Source organism: Panthera onca, chromosome C2 (genome assembly GCF_046562875.1).
Source record: "Panthera onca isolate mPanOnc1 chromosome C2, mPanOnc1 haplotype 2, whole genome shotgun sequence".
NCBI classification, from domain to species: Eukaryota; Metazoa; Chordata; class Mammalia; order Carnivora; family Felidae; genus Panthera; species Panthera onca.
Window position 1 is genome coordinate 28,693,497 of NC_138347.1, and position 22,407 is coordinate 28,715,903.

The following is a 22,407-nucleotide window of genomic DNA, read 5'->3' on the forward strand; positions in this document are numbered from 1 at the left end:
TTTCATCACTCAACCCCAATAATATCAAGCTAAAGTCAGTCCTGTTCTTTCTACACTTTCTTCCATTTTCCTCTGTCCTGTTATTCTGAAGTGAATTCCAGAGACCATATTATCTTATCCATAAGTATTTATTATGTCCCTTTAATTATAAGGAATCATTTAACATAACCACAATACTAAAATCTCACCTAAAATTAATAATTTCTTAATATAATCAAAATGTCCAGTGTTAAAATTTCTAAATGACATTTATCTGTTGTTGTTATTGTTGCTGTAATTTAAAAATCCAGGACAGGGGCGCCTGGGTGGCTCAGTCGGTTAAGCATCTGACTTCAGCTCAAGGCATGATCTCACAGTCTGTAGTTCGAGCCCCATGTCAGGCTCTCTGCTGACAGCTTGGAGGCTGGGGCCTGCTTCAGATTCTGTGTCTCCCTCTCTCTCTGCCCCTCCCCCACTTGTGCTTGCTCTCTCTCTCTCTCAAAAGTAAATTAAAAAATAAAATAAATACAAAAAAATAAAATAAAAATAAATAAATAAAAACCTAGGACACAAATAAGATTCACACTTTGAGATGTTTCAATATATATATATATGTTAAGTCTCTCTTTTTTGAAACTATTTTATTGATGTGTATTCTCTGTGCAATAAATCGCACCTACTGTAAGTGTACAATTTGATGAGTTGTCTCAATATCTTTTATTTATTTTTATTTATTTATTTTTTAACATTTATTTATTTTTGAGACAGAGACAGATCATGAACGGAGGAGGGTCAGAGAGACAGAGAGGGAGACAAAGAATCTGAAACAGGCTCCAGGCTCCGACCTGTCAGCACAGAGCCCCACTCGGGGCTCGAACTCACAGACCGTGAGATCATGACCTGAGCCAAAGTCGGAGGTTCAACCGACTGAGCCACCCAGGTGCCCCTCAATATCTTTTAAATGTATGATCTCCTTCCATATCTTTTTGTTCTTATGGTTTATTTGTTTAAAATAAATTTTCCTATAGAGTTTTCCAGAGTATGTATCTGCCTGATTGTTACCCTGTGCTACAATTTAATACATTCCTTGGTCTTCTGCACATCCTGTAATTGGAGGTCAGTGTCTTGTTCCATTAGTTTGTTAGAATTTGAAAAATTGTGAAATTCTACTTTATTATTCATTTCTAATTTATTAGCTAGAATATTTCTATACAGAGAAATATCTCCTGGTCTTTTATTTGATTATCCAGTGGTATAGTTCCTGTAGGAGAGGCGATAAATAATCCTTCCTCTTTATTTACTATTTTCCAAAACATATCAATAGATGCCAAAAATCTATCTGGTAAAATTTAATACTTGATTTAATTAATGAATTAGAAGTAAATAATTAAAAATACAAGAACAAAAATACTTCTAAAATATTAGAAATAGAAATATGCTTTAAAGAATATGTATCTCAAACAGAGAGCTAACAAAACACTTGGTGCAAATATGCAAGTATAGATGAATTTTCTTACTGCATGTAATAGGCAACTTTCTCCAGGTTAAAAAAAAAAAAGGAAAGACAAGAAAAAATAAATCAAGTAAGCAGGAAAGAATGTTCACCATTATTATTGTTTTTAAATTCCTGGTCAACACAGTACGAAGTAAAACTGAAAACACATCATCATTCATGTAATGGTATAAATATAACCCTTCAAGATTAAGTTTTAAAAAATGTATTGTGAATATGGGGATGTAGGTGGCTTGGTCAGTCAAGCATTTGACTCTTGATTTCAGCTCAGGTTATAATCTCATGGTTTGTGGGATTGAGCCCCATGTGGGGCTCTGCGCTGATGGTGTGGAGCTTGCTTAGGATTCTCTCTCTCCTTCCCTCTGCCCCTCCCCTGCTCACTCTCTCTAAATAAATAAATACATACATACAACATATATACATACATACCATATATACATATATATATATATATATATATATATATATATATATATTTATATGTTGTGAATAAGTTTAAGTGACATTTATATAAAATCAATGGCTTTTCTACTTATCAGTCGTGAAATATGTAACACAGCTACATGAAAATAGATTGAAAATAGATTTTGCGTATAGTAGCATGAAAAGTGTTACATATCTACTAATGACTTCAATAAGATACATAAAGAAAACCACCAGATTTACCAGGGAATATAAAAATAAGACTTTATAAATAGTTACACTGCAAAGATACAAATGCTATATGTGTTTAATATAATAGGTATAAATAGCTCAGTGGCCTTTTTTTTTTTTTAACAGACTAAACCATTATAAAGTTATATGGAAGAAATAACTTATAATGATTTAAGAAAACAACAGAGAATTACTTAGTAGATGTTGAAATTAATTATAATGGGGCATATATTATAATAGAAAGGTACTACCATGAAGGGTGGGCAGATAGATTAATAGAAAAGGCTAAATGGGCAAACAGATCACTACATATACTAAATTTAATATTGATGAAGATGGCATCACACATTAAGATGAGAGGAGAGAGAGATTTTGAAAAAGAGATAGGGAGAAATTGACTAAATTTTTGAGGGGAAAATAAAAACATTGTAGATCTTTCCTCATACTATAGGGCAAAGTAAATTCAGACGTTTAAATATTTAAATGTAAAATGAAAACCAGAAAAGTTTGTGAAGGAATGGGAAAAAATCCAGATTTAATCATAAAAGATGTACTTTTGGACATTAAACAATTTTATAATCACATTTTTGCAACATGCTAACAAAGGGTTATAAGCTCAACTTATAAAATTAATTAGAAAAATCCAGTAAGGGGTGCCTGGGTGGCTCAGTTAGTTGAGCATCTGACTCTTGATCTTGGCTCAGGTGGTGATCTTGTAGTTCATGGGATTTGAACTACATCAGAGTAGTTTGAACTACTCATCAGAGTCCTGCATTGGGCTCTGCCCTGACAGCATGAAGTCTGCTTGAAATTTTCTCTCTCCTTCTCTCTCTCTGCCCCTTCCCCACTCACGTGCATGCACTCTCTCTTTCTCAAATAAATAAATGAACATTAAAGAAGAAAAATACATTAAGAATTATAGTAGACAAATGACAAAGTTTATGAACATTTTTCAGAGAAAGAAATACAAATTGTTAGCTAGTATACTTAAAAGTTTATCCAATTAAAAACTATAGAAAAAAGGCTACCAAATTAAGAAAACTGTTTTAAAAATAATAATACTCTATGTTGGCAATAGTATGGTAGAATTTATATTATTATTAAATAAATTATTATTATTATAAATTAAAGTTTGTTCTGTTTTGTTTTTACATCATTTGGCATCTTTATCAAGAGCCTTAGAAATGTTCACATACGTACATTCTTTGACTCGGAAATTTCACTTCAGGGAATCTAAAGATAAATGAAGAGCAAAGTAGAGAAACAAAGAAAATTTCCAGATTAGGGAATAGTTACATAAAGTATTATTATGTTACCATAGAATATTACCTCCTACCAGCTTGTGTGCTTCTCTTCCCAACTCTGCATTCAGTGATATCATTTTGACAGCTTTAAATTGACTGCAAAGAGAGTCTTTATTTCATGTAAATTAGAGAATGCTAATATGAATTAGGCTTTCCCCCCCCTCCTTTAGAGCTCTAGTTGTTAACTATTTACCAGCATGTTACTGATTACAACTGCCCTCACCCTTTAGAATAATAGTATAATTTTCTTGTTTTACTAATAGGTATATAAATAACTTGTCCAAATTTGTACAATGAATTAGTGGTAAAATTAGCATCTTGTTCTCCAAAAGTTCTCCAAGAACTTTTCAATTTTAATACGTTGCCAAGGAAAATTATGTTACCTGTTTTCAATCTCCAAACTGAAATAACACTCTTGACTTGCATACCAAGTTCTAGATGAAGCTTCGGGTGCAATGATGCCTATCTGATAATTCTGTCAGTATTTACTATCAAGTAAAGCACAAATTAATCACGAGTGTTTATTTATACTTGGAAATCTTGCTTTAGATTGGCCTTGGCACAAAGCATCCATATTACTGTGTCTCCTGTAGGTATCCAGAAAAATGCCCTAAGAGACAGTCTAGCATATCACACTTGCAAGCATTCTAACAGTAAATCACAACTAGATTTGTAGAATATCTTTGTGATCAAAATACATAAAGTTCCATTCTCTTAGAATCTCCACATTTGTAGTTCTTAATACACTGACACACTACAAATGAGACCCAGAATTTCCATCTATCTATTCATCCAACAAAAATTTGTTGAGGGCCTATGCTGTTCCTGGCCTAGAGCTTGAATGATTGATTAATCCCTGCCAGAGCCCCCTTTTCTCACTACGTTTCCCTGATGACTTCTCATGGCTGTTGACTCCATCTTTTAAGGAGCTGCTTTCAGGGAGCTCCATCTTTTAGGGAGATTTTAGTTTGAAAAAAAATCTTTCCTTCTTATCATGATTGTGATCACCTACAATCTCTTTAGATACTACCAAGGATTTATTTTTCTTTCCAATCCTTCTGTTATTCTCAGTCATAATCTTAGTCAAGAGGGAAATTGAGTTTTGGGCTCCACTTCAAGGTTTCATAATTTGGAGACTTACCTTCTATCATGTTTCACCATTTTAAAAACCGAACTGTGCATTAAAGTTACTTTTGTTAATTGTGTTGTTCCTAAATCTCACTCTCCCAAGCCTTCCCACAGTTCTGATCCAGTAGACCTGGCATGGGTCCAGGATTATGCATTTCATAAATCCAAACTGTCAAGGATTCTGATGATCAGAGATTTATTCCCCCAGAAACTCTGCTTTCCAGCAAGTTTTCAGTGAATGGTTCCAAGGTGGATCATCAGAGAGCTCATATAAACTGACAAATGTAAGTCACCATCAGGTGACCAGATATTCATAAACCTTTGTACTTCACTTTATACCAAATCTCAGTCTAGAAAGAATTATGTGAGTGCAAAATGGAATTTTTGAGAGTTTGGTAATGTGAAATTTGAGATGTGCATACTTTTTAATAATTAATATATTTAAATTAGAAATCAAAAGAAGACTTGAGAAAAAGAAGTCTTTGAAATGTTCAAAAATAACTGTTTAGATTTTACTTGTTGTCCTTCATAATGCTTTTAGTGCCACTTCATGTGTGTGTGTGTATACACACACACACACACACACGTATATATACACACACATATATAATTTTTAATGTTTTATTATTTTTATATATTTTTATCTTTTATATTAAAATAAAATGCATTTTAATGTATACATATATTAAATATTTATATAGTTATATATATTTTTCATGTGGATATATATTATTTTTATTTAAATCATTTTCTATAATCCCAATTCATCTTCAGATTTTAAATTAAAACTGAGTGAAGATTAATCCCCATTTTTGATAAATGTCTCTAAAAAATAATGAATTTTTTGCATATTTTAGGTACAACTTAAAGAATATAAATAGATGTTTTTATCCATAGCAATTTAATACACTTTCACTATACTTTATTTAACTTCATGATATAAGAATTCTTTTTCACTCTGACACCAATAAATAATGGAAGTCTTTAAGTCCTACCATGACATTACTGATGATAGTAATCCTGATAAGTATTTAATTTTACATGCTAATACCTGACCTACTTGGTAGACATATGCAAAAAATATTCATAAGAAAATAAGCTGTGGACACTCATCTGCTATTCAAAAAGAGTCAAACAGTTGGTAGAGCTAAATATTCTTATTATTTATTTGAAAGATGAAAATATCTGTGTGTTAACGAAAAACGTGTAGAACATGGATCCACAAAATAAGGTCAGCTGGAAGGTATAGCTCCCCTTCTATTTTTACACCTTTTTTGCCTACTTTGATTCATCCTTCAGGTTTCAGTTTAGATAATATTTACTCTTTTCCATTCTGTACTTAATCCTTTTGGAGCACTTCTCATATTCAGTTGTAACTGTGTCTTTCCCCATCAGTGCTCCTTTAAATGGAGCCATACCTTATTTACTACTGTATCTTTGTGCCTCCTACAGGTCCTGGTAATAATTGTTACTCTATAAACAATCATTACAACAATTAGAAATCTTCAGCATTTCTGACAGAAAGTAAGCCTCCTGAGTATACATATTCCATTCCCACTATTTAGCTCTCCATAAGAGGCACTTGATAAATATTCTGAAGCTAATGAAAAAATATAAGGGAAGTCAACTATGGCATCCCCCAGAGGGTGCTAGAGCCCCAAGTCTTACTCACTTCTGCCTCAGTAAAGTTACTCTCAACCGTTTTAGTTTAACCCAACATTTATTTATTCTTTTTAAAGCTTAATTATTTACTTTGAGAGAGTGAGAGAGGGGAGAAGAGAGAGAGAGAAAGGGAGAGAAAATCCCAAGCTGGCTCCGTGCTGTCAGTGAGGAGCCCATTGTGGCGCTGGATCTCATGAACTGTGAGATCATGACCTAAGCTGCAATCAAGAGTCAGGCACTTCACCCGCTTAGTCACCCAGGCACCCCAACACAACATTTATCAGGTGCTGTGGGTTTCCCTAGAATTGCAAAGATAACCAAGACTCATTTCTTGTTCTTGAGGCATTTGGAAGCTGGTGTGGCAACTACTGTAGTTGACAAATGACACCAAGATTATCCACGAAAGGCAAAGCATCTGGCCTTTTAGACAACAGTAACTTAAGGGATGTTGCAGCACCCAAGACATTTATTCTAGGCTATGCCAAGTAACCACCACAGACCACCCTGAATCACTTGCAACAGTGCCTTGGATTCCTTCCTTGTTAGGAATTCCACTGAAGGTTAGGACAATTCCTCACCCAAGAATATCTAGGATTGATGAAAAATTCAAAAGCTTTCTAAAAGCAATGTTCTGTTTCTCCCTAGAAGCAGGTTCAGGATTGGCCAGACTTAATTAGCATAGAAACCTCACCCCTTTTGGTCCTTTAAGACAAATTGTAGATCATTTGTTGGTGAGTAGATGCATTTAAATTAATGGTCACATGCATTTGGCCATATGCCCAGAAATTTGGGCACCACCAGAGGTGCCTGTGGGGATAATGACCTCTTCCTGGCCATGGCTTCCAATTGCAAATGGCTGTAATACCATAATCTGAACTGAGGTCAAAGGACTGCTGGGTGAAGTTTTCCATAGTGCAATTGCATTTTTGTTTTTCCTGGCAATAATCAAAGGCTTCCAGTTGTGCCTAATTAGAGAGATATGATATTTGAGTGACCAAGGCTTCAAGTTTATTACCAACAAAACATGTATCACCTGTTCCCTAAACTGAGTTGGAACCTATAATTCTTCTGGGCCAGAAGCCGGTTTGCAAACTTATTTTAAGTGCTAGAAACTTTATAACAGAGTTTTTATTTTTTTGAATGTTATATTGGGAGTTAGATAGAGTAGTAATTCTTAATAGGAACTGCTTGGCCAACTCCCTGTGTCTCACTGAAAATTCACATCCTAATATTAGCTTTTGGCCAATGTATATTCAGTGAACAAGATATAACTGCTGTTTTAGTAAGGACCCCTGCTGAAGGAAAGACATGGCCATGGGAAGGTCCCAGTTCTTATCCACACTTATGGCACTGTATCCAAATTGAAATATAACCTAAAGAGATCAATGATAAAGGATTAGAAAAGAGGGAAGAGTTAATGCATAATGTTACCTGTGTGTGAACCAGGATATTTTGCTTTTTTCATCACGCAAAGAACGAACACAGGTGTTTCTAAATAATGGCTGGTTCAACAAAGAATGTGTTCCTTTAATAGCAAGAGCCATATTTTTGTGTTATGCTGGCTCACCACACAGTTAAAATTGACATACATTGGAGCACTTCAAATTTATATCTTCATTTCAGCCATTCATTTAGTAGGTCAAATCATCATTATATTTCACCAGTCTGGTGGATTTTAATTCATTTAACATTTTAATCTTTCATCAGGTTTTCATTTAAGAGGATTTCACAGCATATACGGGATTTGTATAAATTTGTGTGCAGTAAATTTATTCTTTTAACAGTTTTATTCTTTCATCAGAAATTCATTTAAATGGATTCCACTATATATCACTTCCACTTCCAGTGCAGCTTTAGGTCAGGCTGTAATTGATGCAAAAGCAATGAGGTATTAAAAGAGATAGGAAATATCTGAAATTGGAAAGAGTTCAAGAAGTGGGCCATTGTAAGGGCATTACACTCCTCAGATAAGGTGGGGAGGGGAGAATAATAAGGCATTTTGATCTGAAGCCTTACATGCTTTATAATTTCAATTCTCAACAAAGTCAGAAAGATCTATTTTATCTAAGCTTGTGTCTTTAAAACAAAATTAACTGCTTCAGTGCCCTAAAACAGCCCCCATATGGCCATGTGAATGTGCATGCTTGTCTTTACCATCCATTTGAATTAATGGCACAGTTTCTTTCGGTGAACATTCTATCTCCTCCCTCCCCCCCACCCCCGCCGACATTCATTAAATGACATCCAAGTGATAAACATTAATATAATAAATACAGTAGCTCTGGAAATAACCCAGGGAAGAGGTGCATTCTATCATGTTTTCATACAGAAGTAGATGAAAATCACCAGTAGTGCATTATAGTTGGTGGAGGAAAACTGCAGTTATGAGAGATGCCCTTACCAGGAGCAGAGGTGCTAGTGTTTTCATTGTGTGCAACGGAAAAGTAAAAGGTGACCTTGAGAAAGTCTTCCTTGCTCTTTAGGTCTCTGCAAAAGGAATGATTGCTTTTATGACATATACTATTATGAGGGCATTGTTGTCTTTGATTGGTGAGTGAAAGATGCTAGAGAAATGATAGGTGGAAATCAGTATTTATATTTGTTAATGTGTCTTTGGGATGACAGTACGTCAGGAAGAAATGTTCTCACCATACACAAAAACTGATAATTCTGTGGGATGATGGATAGGTTAAATTAACCCTGTTGTGGTAATCATTTCACGAATATATGTGAATGTATAGAAAATACACAATATACATGTATCAAAACATCATGTTGTACACCTTATATTTACACAGTGTTGTATGTCAATTAAATGTCAATGAAGCTGGGGAAAAAAAGAAAAGAAAAAGAAAGAAGGAAGGAAGGGGAAAAGTGGAAAAAGGAAGGAAAGAGGGAGAGATTTATCTTGTGATATTGTTGTTGTATTTAACATACTTCTTTATCAGACTGACAACTACTTCTGTCTTCCTCTGGTTTTATTGGCATTATAGAGTACCTTTCACATCAAATGTCTAATAACTGTGAAATTGAACTGAATTGAATGGTACTGAATTGAAAGAAAAAAATTTCAAATGTTGAAAAGCTGATCTAAGCCCACTATACTCTACCCCACATCCCCCCTACAACCTCACAGTATAAACTGATGTTGGGAATATGGAATCAATTTATTAATCACTCTTCATAGAGTATGACCCTTTTCTACATCTGGCTAGGGACAGAATGTGGCTGAGATAAAGAAAGATTGCACTCAGACTAAACATCTAAATTAGTATTTCTAACTAAATAGATGATTGGTCATGAAAGATTGCAGGAGGACGGTAGGAAGAGGACCATATCTTATTTCCACTCTAATGTCATGCTGAGCCCTCCTGTGGCTCTCTTATGAAGTTATGGGAATGCCTAGTTCTGGGCCAGCCATCTATAGATCTATGCCAGTTTTTATACGGGAGTTCACATGCAAGTTGGGGGCAATTACTGGATTTCTCTATAGGTACAGGGTCGCTCTCATTGGTTCCAGAACCCACAGGACATCCTAGAATTTGATTGAAAAAAAAAAAATAGTACATTTTCTAGCATATTTTCATCTGTTTTTAGAAATTAAAAAAAACCCTTCACTTTTCTACAATGGTCTAGGGGAAAAAGCAAGCGATGATTTTTTGTTTGTTTTTGTTTTGTTTTTTTGGTTTTTGGTTTTTGTCCATGGCTTCCAGCACTTTAGCGGACTGCATGCAGTATGGTCTAGTCAACAGGCTTTCTGGTCCATTTGAGTGAGGCCTCTGGTCCTCTAAAAGGCACTATAGGTACCAGGAAGTTTGTTATAGTAATTTGAAAGCATCTTATTGAAGGCTAATTTTATTTGGACCTAACTTATCAACCTTGCTGTCAAACTACAACTGAGAAGGTGAATGTGACTGTGTGGACAATTTTATAACCTTTCAAATGATAATTGCCTGAATTTTTATGCAGGCATATATTGATAGAGACTGACAGATGTTGAAAAGAACAGAGCCACAAGCCACACCATAGAACTGAGGATAAAAATCATCTCTTCACTTGTCCCTCTTCTATTGCTATTTTCATACTGCATTAGAACTCTTTCAAATGCAAAACATGAAGCTGGGCTCTCATTTATCTAAGTGATCTTGCATATGTGCTCCCTTTAGCTTTGGCTGCTTTTCTGACCAGCAACCTCCTGCCAACAATTTCATATCAGTGTGCTCATCTAGATGGTTTTCTAGTTATTACTATTTAAAAATATATACATTAGTAAGATCTTGACTCAGTACTTGAGTAATTTGGTTCAGGAAGAGCTAAGAAAGTCTGCAAATCTGTAGTAATCAAACGATTTCATCAACACTGGGCCCCACAATACATTAGAGTATTTGAACATTATGAGTATGTTAATAAAGAAAGAATTCTCTCTGAATTTTTCTTTTAAATTGATGCTTTTTTCCATCCTTTCCTTCCAACTCACTTGCATTGGTTTTGAAGTTAATTTCTTGGAGGCAGCATACAGTGAATTGGGTCATGTGGGTTTTTGACGTTTGTTTGTTAGTTTGTTTTTAAATCCACCCTGCCAAATGTCCTCTAATTGGTGTATTTAGATCATGTATACTGAAGGTAATTATTGAAAGAACAGGACTTACAGCTGCCATTTTGTTTGTTTTCTGTTTATTCTCATACCTCTCTCTTTTCTTGCTCTCCTGTGAGTTACTTGACCATTATTTAGGATACCATTAATTTTTAATGATTTTGAGTATATTTTTTTCTACAGTTTCATTAGTACTTGCTCTAGATATCATAATATAACTATATAATTTATCACAATGTACTAGTCTTGGTGTTTTACTACTTCTAGTGAAATGTAGAAAGCTTATTTCCACTTAGGTCTCTTTATCTTTCATCTTTGAAAATATAATTACCTTAAATATTTTCTCTACATATGAATACATTGAATAGATGGTCTTAAAACTTTTGCTTCAGTGATCAAAAATGATTTTGAAAAAATCATGAAGAGAAAAAGTTCTGCTTAATTTTATTTTGGCCTATTGCATTGTTTGTCCTTCCTTTCTGGAATTTCAGATCTTATCTTGCAGCCATTTTCTTTCTGTTTGAGTGTTTTCTTTATTCTTTGAGAATAAGTCTGCTGATGACAAATTATCTTAAATTTTCTTCATCTAAAAATTTCTTTTTTTTTTTTAACTCTTTCCCTGAAGGATATGTTTGGGGTTGAGAGTTCTTTTCTTTAATTATTTGAAAACTGTCATACCACTTCTTTCTGGTTTTCATGGCTGCGGATGAGAAAAATATCGTATGTCATCCCACCATGGGTAGTATTTTGTTTGGCTGCTTTCTCTCTGGCTGCTTTCAAATTTTTTTCTTTGTTTTTAAAACTTAATTTTAATGTGTCTTGATGTGGATTTTTTTAAGTTTTTATTCAGTTTGATGTTTGCTCAACTCTTTCAAGTCTGTCGATGCATATATTTTACCAAATTTAGGAATTTTTAGCTATTATGTTTTAAATATGTTTTCAGCCCCATTCTCTTTCTCTTCTTCTGGCACTCTGATGACATGAACATTGGATCTTTTATTATTTTGTTTCTGTGTGTATGCTTTCTCTATTGTTTGCATTGAGTAATTTGTTATTCTAGTTTCAAGTTTACCGATTCTTTTCTCTGTCATATTCTTTCTATTGAAAAAAAAATTTACTTCACTTATTGTGTATTTTAGCTCTATGATGTTCATTTGGTCTTTTTTTTATTTTCAAGTAGATTTTCATTTTTTTTCAAAGATACTTATAGTTGCCTATTGAAGCAATTTGATTATGGCTAAGGTAAATTCCCTGGTGAATAATTTCAATATAGCCTGTTTTTCTTAGTTTTGGCATCTGTTGTCTTTTCTCATTCAAGTTGTGATTTTCCTATTTCTTGTTATGGCAAATGATTTTCGTTTTGTCCCAGAAATTTTGATTATTATTTTAGGATACTCTGGATCCTACTTAAGTTTTCTGTTTTATCAGGCAGTCACCTTCTTCATTTTTTCTGTCTTCTCTGGTTTTCTGTACCTTATGTTCTGGTTTAGCATGGAGGCCCTGGCCTACATTTCATGGGCTACGGTTGCACTGACAATTTATCTTTATGAGCCTTTATAGTCTATTTTTGTCTCTCTGGTTTTCCTGCCTGGTGCCAGCCACAAGGGACTTAAGAGTCTTTAAGTGTTTAAGGGAAGAGAAACTCTTGCTCATGGGGTAGAGATAGTTCCATGGGCTTCCTATTGTTGGTAGGGTTCCCACTTAATCAAAGCTGCCTATATTTCTTGAGTTTGGAGGTGGGGGATAAGATTGGCCATGGGGCAGAGAACAAAAATCTGTGCTAATTGTTTCAATCTGGGAAAGGAATTCAGTTATTTGGACCATATTCTCCCATTTAGTTGGGGACCAGAAGATGTTGGGCCTGGTTCTCTTTCTGCTGGTGTAAATGGGGACAGGAGAAGGTCAGAAGATGTCAGGCTACTATGTTGCTTTGGGTTCTGAGATTTCTAGCCAGTTCACCTTCCTCTTTTCAACTTTCAGAGTTGCCTCTTGGGTTATTTTCAGAGTTTTTAGCTGCACTTGGTAGGAAAAGATGATCTGTGCCATCTTGTTTCCCTTCTGCATTTTTTCAAAGTTTGTGTTTGTTTGTTTGTTTATTTGTTTATTTATGTAAAGAGACCTTCAGCAAAGGAGGGACAGAGAGAGGGGGAGAGAGAAACCCAAGCAGGCTCTGGGCTGTCAGAGTAGAGCACAATGCAGTTGTCAAACCCACAAACCGTGATCTTGACCTGAGCTAAAACCGAGTTGGACACACAACAGAGAGAGTCACCCAGGTGCTCTTCCTTTCTGCATTTTTAAATGTTCTTCCAGGTTTTTTTAAATGTTTATTTCTTTTGAGAGAGAGAGAACACATGCATGAGTGGGAGAGGGGCAGAGAGGGAGGGAGAGAATCCCAAGCAGGCTCCACACTCAGCATGGAGCCAATGTGGGGCTCTATCTCACAATCCTTGAATCATGACCCTAACTGAAATCAAGAGTCTGACGCTTACTGGACTGAGCGACCCAGGCACCCCTTAAGTGTTCATGAATACATATTTTGGTAAGCAAAATGTCATCATCTATGTTTTAATTATAAATTTTGGTGTTTTTATGTAGTTAGTAACTTTGAATTAAATATTTTGAATGAACTTTTTAAAAAAATGAATGAGAAGAAAACTCATCAAATTTTTTAGTGATTTTCTTTTAGTTGATGGGATTATGGTGATTCATATTTTCTGCTTTATTTTCTGTATGTTATAAGTTTTTTTAAAATCAATGAACAATATTACTTATCTTATTAGAAAAAATGTTATTTTTCAAAGAACAAAAAAGAATCATGAGAAGGCTATATGTATTATGTATGGCTAGACTATAAAACAACTGAAGAATAGTGGAAATGATAGCATCAATGCTTTTTATTTTCAGGAACTGGGTTAATGATTTTCTGTGCATCAATACTTACTGGATAACATCTTCAAGACTCTCATTAGCTGGCTAAAACGAGGAAAAAAGGAAAAGATCTTAAAAGTCACAGCAAAGACAGCCTTAGGGATTAATGGGGAAAGGACGGTCATTTAAACAAATGGTGCTGGGTGAATTGGATACCCATCCATAGGGGGTAAATCTATATCAATCTATATCTATATCTATAACTATATCATCTATATCTATATCTATATCTATATCTATATCTATATCTATCTATATCTATCTATTAATTCATATCTCTCAACCACACACAAAAGTCAACTGTAGATGAAGTACAGAGCTGCATTTAGAGGTAAAACAATGTCTTCTAGAGGAGGCACTGAAGAATATCTTCAAGATCTTAAAGTAAGGAAGTATTTCTTAAATATGACCTCAGAATCAATAACCATATGAGAAAAAATTAGTAACTTGGATACTTTTAAGAATGTCTGTTAATCAAACCACACCATTTATAGAGTGAAAATTAACCCACAGATTGGGAGAAAACATTCGTAAATCAATAAAAAAAATAAAGACAGAATCCAAACAGGAAAATAAGCAAGAATTCAGAAAAAAAACATATTAAGGTGACCAACAAATATATAATAGTGTTCAATATATAAAAGATATTAAGATGGCCAACAAATATATGATAAAGTGTTCATTGGAAAAATGAAAATTAAAATCACAGTTTACTATAACTACATGCCCATCAGAATGATTAAAATGAAAACAGTCAACAGCAAATATTGGTGAGAATATAGAGCAACTAAACTCTCATAAATTGCTGGAGGGAGTGTACATTAGTAGGACTACATTGGAAAATATTTGGCAACTCATACTAAAGTTGAATATAGGTATATCCTATCCCAATAGCTTTAGTCTTATTCATGAAGAGAAAAGTTTACATATTTTTACTGAAAAATACATACAAAAATATTCATAACAGCACTGCACAGAATGGCCCCAATCTGGAAACTACCCCAAAATCTATCAATTGCAGAACTGATAAATACATTACAGTATAATCACACAAGGGAATTCGGTAACACAATATGAATGAGCAAAGTACAACTGCAGCGACAATATAGATGTATTGCGTAAACATGGCATTAAGTGTAAGAAGCAAGACACAAAAAAGTACGCACTATTATTTCATTATATAATGTTCAGAAACAGATAAAACTTATCTATAGTGTTAGAAGTCCAGATAGTAGTTATCCTTTGAGGGAGGAAGTGCCTAGAAGATGAGACAAAAGTGGTTGGTTCAAGGATGTTAGCAATGTTCCATTTCTTTTTTTTTTTAAACATTTTTTAAATGTTTATTTACTTTTGAGAAACAGAAAGCGACAGAGAGGGGGCGGGGCAGAAAGAGATGGAGACACAGAACCCAAAGCAAGGTCCAGGCTCTGAGCTGGGGCTTAAACTCACAAGTGGCGAGATGATGACCTGAGCTGAAGTTGGACTCTTAACCAACTGAGTCACCCAGGTACCTTGTCAATGTTCCATTTCTTGATCTAATTACGTAAGTATGCTCTCACTTGTGAAAATGAATTGAGCTTGCATTTATGTTTTATATCCTTTTATGTTCATAAATTATTGTTTAATAAAAATATGACTGTATTTTCACATATAATAGGATTTTATTAAAAATAAAATCAAATAAAAACTATATTTTAGGCTTTTTAATCAAATTTAGATTATTTTTTAAATATTTACTTATTTATTTTGAGAGAGAGAGAGAGAAAGTGAACACAAGTGAAGGAGGGGCAGAGCGAAGAGGGAGAGACAGAATCCCAAGCAGGCTCTGCACTATCAGTGCAGAGCCCAATGTGTGGCTCAAACAATGTGGGGCTCGAACTCAGGAACCATGAAATCATGACCTGAGCTGAAATCAAGAGTCAGATACTTAACCAACTGAGCCACCCAGGCACCCCTCAAATTTAGAATCTAAGCAATTTCTCTTTCCCCAGGCCATAGAAAGGGAGAGGACAATAATTAGAGACAGGAATTGGTGATAGATGTTCCTCACTCTTTAATCCACTACCCTGGAATGAGGCAAGTGATGGCTTAGGAAACATATCTCATGCTTCCCCTTGACTTTGGCCACAAAACAAAGACTATTGTGCTTGATGTCAGTATACCAATTCTAGCATTTTTTTCATTGCTGTTTGCATAATATATTTTTTTCCATTCTTATTTTCAACCTATTTGTGTCTTTGAACCTAAAGCATGTCTCTTGTAGATAGCAAATAGTTGGATCTTTTCTTGTTTTTTAGTCCATCTACCAATATGTCTTGTGATTTGAGTGCTTAATCCATCTACACTTAATGTAATTTCCCATAAGGCAGCATTTACATCTACATTTTAATGTTGGTTTTCTATGTCTTATACTCTTTTTGTTCCTCTATTCCTCCATTACCACCTTTTTTGTGTTAAATAGATATTTTCTAGTGTACTATTTTAATTCTCTTCTTATTTCTTTTTATGCTACTTTTTGAATTATTTTTTAGTTGTTGCCCTAGGAATTACAGTGAACATTTAATACATATCAATCTAGTTCAGATTAATGCCATATTAATTTCAATTGTTTAAAAAACTTTGCTCCCATATAGCTGTATTTCCTCACCTTCCTTTGTGCTATTATTGTCTTACAACTTACATTTTTCATCCATTATAAGTCCATCAACACAGTTTTATATTATTGCTTTATGTGGTTGCCTTTAAATCAGATAAGAGTCAAAACTAAAAGTACATACTTTTACATTTACCTACATAGTTACCTTAATCAGTGCTCTTTCTGCTTTTTTTTTAACCACCACCACCACCAAAAACCCTTAACCTGTCACTAAAATGCATATTCAGTAAAGATTGACTCAGAGGTCAAGTTCAGAATTGCCAGAGATGGGAGAATGGGAATCCTAAAGCCTGGCCTCTTTCTGGTTCAGTCTAGCTCAGTAGTGAGGACAGTGTGGTATTTGACAGTTCTCACATTTCCTATGGCTCCCATTGTATCACTTAAACCTAATTGCATTTGAACTGGAATCTGGGCCCGTGTTCTGTAATGTGAGAATGTTAAATATGTGTCACAAGGAAAGTATTTGATATGATGCTGTACATCATAATATGCTACTAAATATTAGAACCAAAGGAACTAAAGAAACCAAAATCTGTAATTATTAACATTTGTGGGAATTGTTCTATTTTAATCCAATTTTCTTTCTTTATAATCCTTAATGAAAAAGGTAATATACACAGAGGGCTTCAATCTGCAACCCTCCTTTTTTATGAAAGAGCCTTTTTTTCTTTATGAGTTCTTATGAACTTTTTTTCCTTTATTTTTTCATGTGAATTCTAGTTACTGTCTAGATTTTTTCGTTTCAGCCTGAAGCACTTCCTTTAGTATTTCTTGTGGCAGTATGGTGAGTTGTCTTAGTTTTCATTTATCTGGGAATGTCTTATTTTTGAAGTATAGTTTTGTTGAATATAGAATTCTTGGTTAACATTCCATTTCTTTTGTACTTTTGAATGTGTCATCTCCTACTGCCTTCTGACCTCAGTGGTTTTTGATAAGAAGTCAGCTGTTAATGAAAACATCTTGTACATGAGTTATTTCTCTCGTCACTTTCAAGAATGTCTTTCAAAAGTTTGATTATGATATGTAAGTATGGATGTCTAACATTGCCAATGATACTTGTGCAAACTTTACTGATTTTACTATGGAAACAAAATGTTACCAACAAAGTCCCAGCTCTTTTCATTAAGTTTCCTAAAGGGTAACTTTACATTCCCTTAGGTCTAAGTACACATATACATCTGTATCTTCCTTCATGATAGTAAAATAGTGTCTGTCTGATCTGACCACACCTGTTGCCTCAGACAAAGGCCAATCCCTTTCACTTATTACCTACCATAGGGGTTACTCTTCTCATGGGATTAGAACTATTTTTATTTTTTTTTCTTTATTAGTTTCAATAAGATGTTCTCCAAACTTTTCTTTACCATTCTTCTAAGAATCAATTGTCCTCATATGAATAAAACCGTTGGTGTCATAACAGCATTATGGATGACTTGACTTTCTTTCCTCTCACTGACCACCTATCTTCAAGTTCTTCCTTAAGCGAAAGAAAATGGTAACTTCAAGAACTAAAGGAGCTGTTGAAGTGATTTGAGAGTGCTTACTAGGATGCACTACTTTGGGGAAGAGTTGAAAATGCATCACAGTGGTAAAGAGACATGAATTAGGAAAAAGAACAGGGCCTTCTCTTTCTCTTCTTACCAATGTCAAAGTTCAATGAGGTCATATTCTGGTGAACTATCTTTCAAAATAACTGTGTTAAGTGATACATCCAACTTTAAAATTTACTCTTCCATTTGGGAAGAGATTGATTGTAGCAATATAGTGGCATGGGACTTTGGACAAAACTGAGTCTCACAAATGGAAAAATACACAGATTTTGAAGAATTTCACACTAAGCCCTGACCCTAGTCATTATTAGTTGACAGAGCATATAATTCCGTTTCACTTTTCTTATGGAAACTGGAGAATTTCAGATGGCTAGCATTCCCCATATACAAAGAAATTTCCTCTACAAGGGAAAACAAACAACAACCAGGCAAGTGAATGAAGACGTGTGTCAGAATATATCTAACAACTGACTCTTTTGTGTTTTGTTTTGTTTTAACTGCAATAGGGACTATTTCCAGGTATATTAATTGGCCAAGTTATTGATAAACTTAATAAAAATTGGATAGTAAGAAGTACTAAGCAGAGGTTATCATACTGACACAAAAGCATAAATCATAGTGATCTTGTGTTCTTTTATTAGATGCAGTATTCTTGTATACATAGATGTGATTACTGAGGGAAAAGCCTGATATGGCTGGGCACCAATAGTTGTTCTCAGACCTGGAAGACTAGTGTGTATGTTTTTATAGTCCTACTACAGCAGGACCTCAAATATTACTGCACCACTTCTTGTGATTAGTGAAATGCTGTTGCCAAAACTAAACACAGCCTGGTTCATAAACTTGGTACATAAACCAGAGAGATTTTAGGAACTATTATCACTGACTAGAATGGCTACCGATGTGCAACTTGTCATTTTAGAAACTACAGATATGGCATTTATAAAATTGTCCTGTTTGTCATGAGATTAAGCTAACATTTAAAAGTATAGCAAGAAGGAGCATGTCTTGTGCTCCTTGAATATATTTTAGTCCTTCATTAGATTAATATTAGGGGTTATCATATTGATAAAGATGTGGATAAACTGAGGAGGACATTGAAAAGAGAAATGAAGGTGATTAAAGGGACGAAAACAGATCTTATGTGCAAAGATTAAAGAAATAGGGAATAGTTTAGAGGTAAGAAACCCAAGGGAAGACTTGATCGTTACTGTAAAATTTATTAAAGATTTTTTGTGAGGAACACACATAATAGTTATTCTTTCTGTCCAAAGGAGGACACAATGAGAAAATAGATTTACCTATTTATTATTGTTATTTTACTTTCTGATTAACTGCTTTGCTAGATATTAATGGAGTTTATTTCTCATTACCTAAATCACTCCTTGGCAGTAATTTGGACCCTAAGGGTTATACGTTAATTTTTTCAGAGCCCCAGGGCACCATTTAGCACTCTTGAGCAATAGAGCTATGTACTAAATAGTACAGAATTACCTGATGATAGCTCATTGATCTTTTAGTTATAGATCAAAAAACAAATTTAAGAGATCATCTGACCAAAGCTCCTGAGGAGAATAATGCATCACATAAAACATGGGTTTTATTCACTTCTTGAAGCTCTCCAGGGATGGACACTCCACACGCTGTCTCATTAATGAGAGACACATACATATACTAACAGACACATAAATTCAATACATACATTTACTGAACATATGAAAGCATGTATTAGATGCTGATAGTGAGAGAATGGGTAGTGGAGGGAGCTGAGTGCAAGAAGAAGCCATTAGTTCTTTTTAAAAATGGACACATTAATAAATAGTGAATACATAGGAAATGGTTTATGAAGTCATAAGTCTAATTGTAGCTTTTTTCACATGACCCAAATTAATGTGAGTGCTTTAAGAAACTTGAGGTATATAATTAGTTAAAAATCAAAGTTACATGCTTTGCCTATATATCTCCTTAAAGTGGTCAAAGGGATAGATTAAGTTCAAATAGAAAAAATAACTAATGTTAACAGGATTAGCTGTAGAGCTTCAGGGAAACTGGTAGATCCTCCTTCTGAAGAGAGTTGAAATACCACTGTATTTCATTTTACAAATCATTAACACTTTTGTTTTTCCAATAAGATAAATGCGATATTAATCTATGGTGCAAGGGGGAAGTGAGTCCTGGTGAATTTTTAGTCATATTTTGAGTCATAAATCTGTTTTTTTAATTTAAATATTATTTGGAATCTTCTGCACTATAACTTCAAAACCACTGTCCTGTGCCATCATTATTTCTTCTATTTATGAATGGATGTAGGTGGTATCTATAATTCCGACTTTCTCTTTTGGGAATTCCACCTCCAGGCTGATATGCCATCTCAGGGTGTCAGAGAGCGAGTTCCCGGCTTGCTGCACTCAATTTCTTTCTGACAACCAAGAAATTTGATTTTTATAATGAGGTGTAAATCGTAGAAAAGGGTTGTCTATAAAAGACTTCAGCAGAGATAAGAGCAGAAGTGTAAGCGTTTATGTCAGTGGTGCTGAGGGTTAAAGGAGAACGTCAGAATTAAGGGCACCATCAGAGATTAAGGGGACTTCAGCTTACATGTGTATTCTCTATCTGAATTGAATATACGGTGAAGGTAAAAATTACCAATGGTATATTTCATGTTTGGGTCAAGTTTTCCTATGATGGTAGGCAAGTGGGCTGTCTAATGAACTGAGGCATGGCACAATGCATGATAATCTCTGACATCCTGCTCTAACTTCTCACAAGGCAAGGAGGAAGTAGTAGGGGAATGTTCTCCCTTCCTAATCACCCACACTTGAGCATAATTATAGTGTGATGTCACTAAAGACCCTAGACCTGTAAAATGAAAAAGGAGAATTGAGAATTGTAGCGTGAAGAGTAATCTTTATTGAGGTAAAAAAAGGTGCTTGTGTTCTGACAGATGGAGAATATAAAGATTTTATTTCAGGATTTAAATGTGATATTGGCACTTTTGGTGTTTAGTCAGCTTTTTACTTTATTATTATCCTTGCATACCTTTTTTTTTTGTGTTTAATATCTCAGAGAGTGGTTAGAAAGGAAATGAATAAATGAGATGTACACCCTGTCAGTGTTCTCGTCCTGCCTCCTTCCCTACCCCCAGTGAAATGTCATTAGATAATACTAGTTTAGCACCTACGTGGGGTCATTGTAGACCTGACAATGCTCACCGTTAATTTACAAGTTTCAAATTATAGCATTTATTCATAAAAATAAATGTGACATTATGATGGATATATAATGTCATTGCTTATGAATTAAGATTATTATATACAATATACCAATATCAGATACTGGCCCAAAATACATATTTAGGTATTTGTATACAAAGTATGAAGCAGTCACATGAGAATGACAAATTTCAGTTAAATATCTGGATATTTTACTTATATAACATGAAACATTCAGATATTTAAGAAACATTCAGGTATTTAAGAAATATTTAAGAAATTTAAGGTATTTAAAAAAAATCTAAATGATTAGATGTCTCTGTATTCCATGCAGGTATTTGGCAATATTTGTTGATGTATTTGCTCATGTAGCAATTACATGGAGACATGCAATCTTTTATCATTGGAGGTAAGTATGGGCAGCAAAACGGACATAAGTCTTAGGATATTATGTATATTTTCTCTTTCCACTATATACATCATGTGGTTCCAATTATTCTTTCACCATGGTTACGTTTTAAGGTTAATGTTCTTTCAGTCAAGATTAAGGCTAGATACTAGAAGTGGAACTGGATCATGAATATAAATGTATCTTCTACTCCTGAATATTGTACAATATTCAATGTACAATATTACACTATATGTTAACTAACTAGAATTTAAATACAAATTTGGGGGGAAAAGGTATTTTCTATCTTCTATTAGGCTTATATCATTACTTGGAAAAATTTCAACCTCATTGGTTGGGATGCTCTATCTGTAGATTTATATGACTCTTAAATAACAGTTTGAGAAACTCTAATGTTGCTGACGAGGCTTAACAGCGATGATTCACCAGAGAAACTTATTTGTTTCTCTATATTTGCTTGTTGCACATCATTCCTCCTGTTGGATTAGTGAGCAGAAGGAATTGTAAAACCACAGGGGAACGGTTTAAATGGGATAATGCAGACATTAGAGAATGATTAACAGTAATTTCACCAAGGTGGAAGGTAAGCTGCTCATTTTTATGGAATGGAACAAATGTGTTTGGAATGATTAACAAAATAAGACATGAAAAAATAGAAAAATGTAACCACTCAATTCTATTTGGGTAACAAACCATATGAGATATAAATGCAAATTCTCCCCCAAATTCACATACTTAACATTATTTAATGTTAAACTTCAGCTAGACTGTGGCAGACAACCAGCACAGAACATAAAAACCAGTGCTTAAATGCCAGC

At 34.2% G+C, this 22,407-nt stretch overlaps 1 long non-coding RNA gene across 1 annotated transcript in view; it reads left to right on the plus strand.

The window, feature by feature from the left end:
- The first annotated feature begins 792 nt into the window (after positions 1-792).
- The window catches only part of LOC132683864 (uncharacterized), a 40,590-nt gene continuing 18,975 nt past the window's right edge, over positions 793-22,407 (plus strand). Inside the window, exon 1 of the long non-coding RNA XR_009612425.3 lies at positions 793-942. This is a non-coding gene — a long non-coding RNA (uncharacterized LOC132683864). The remainder of the gene's footprint in view (positions 943-22,407) is intronic.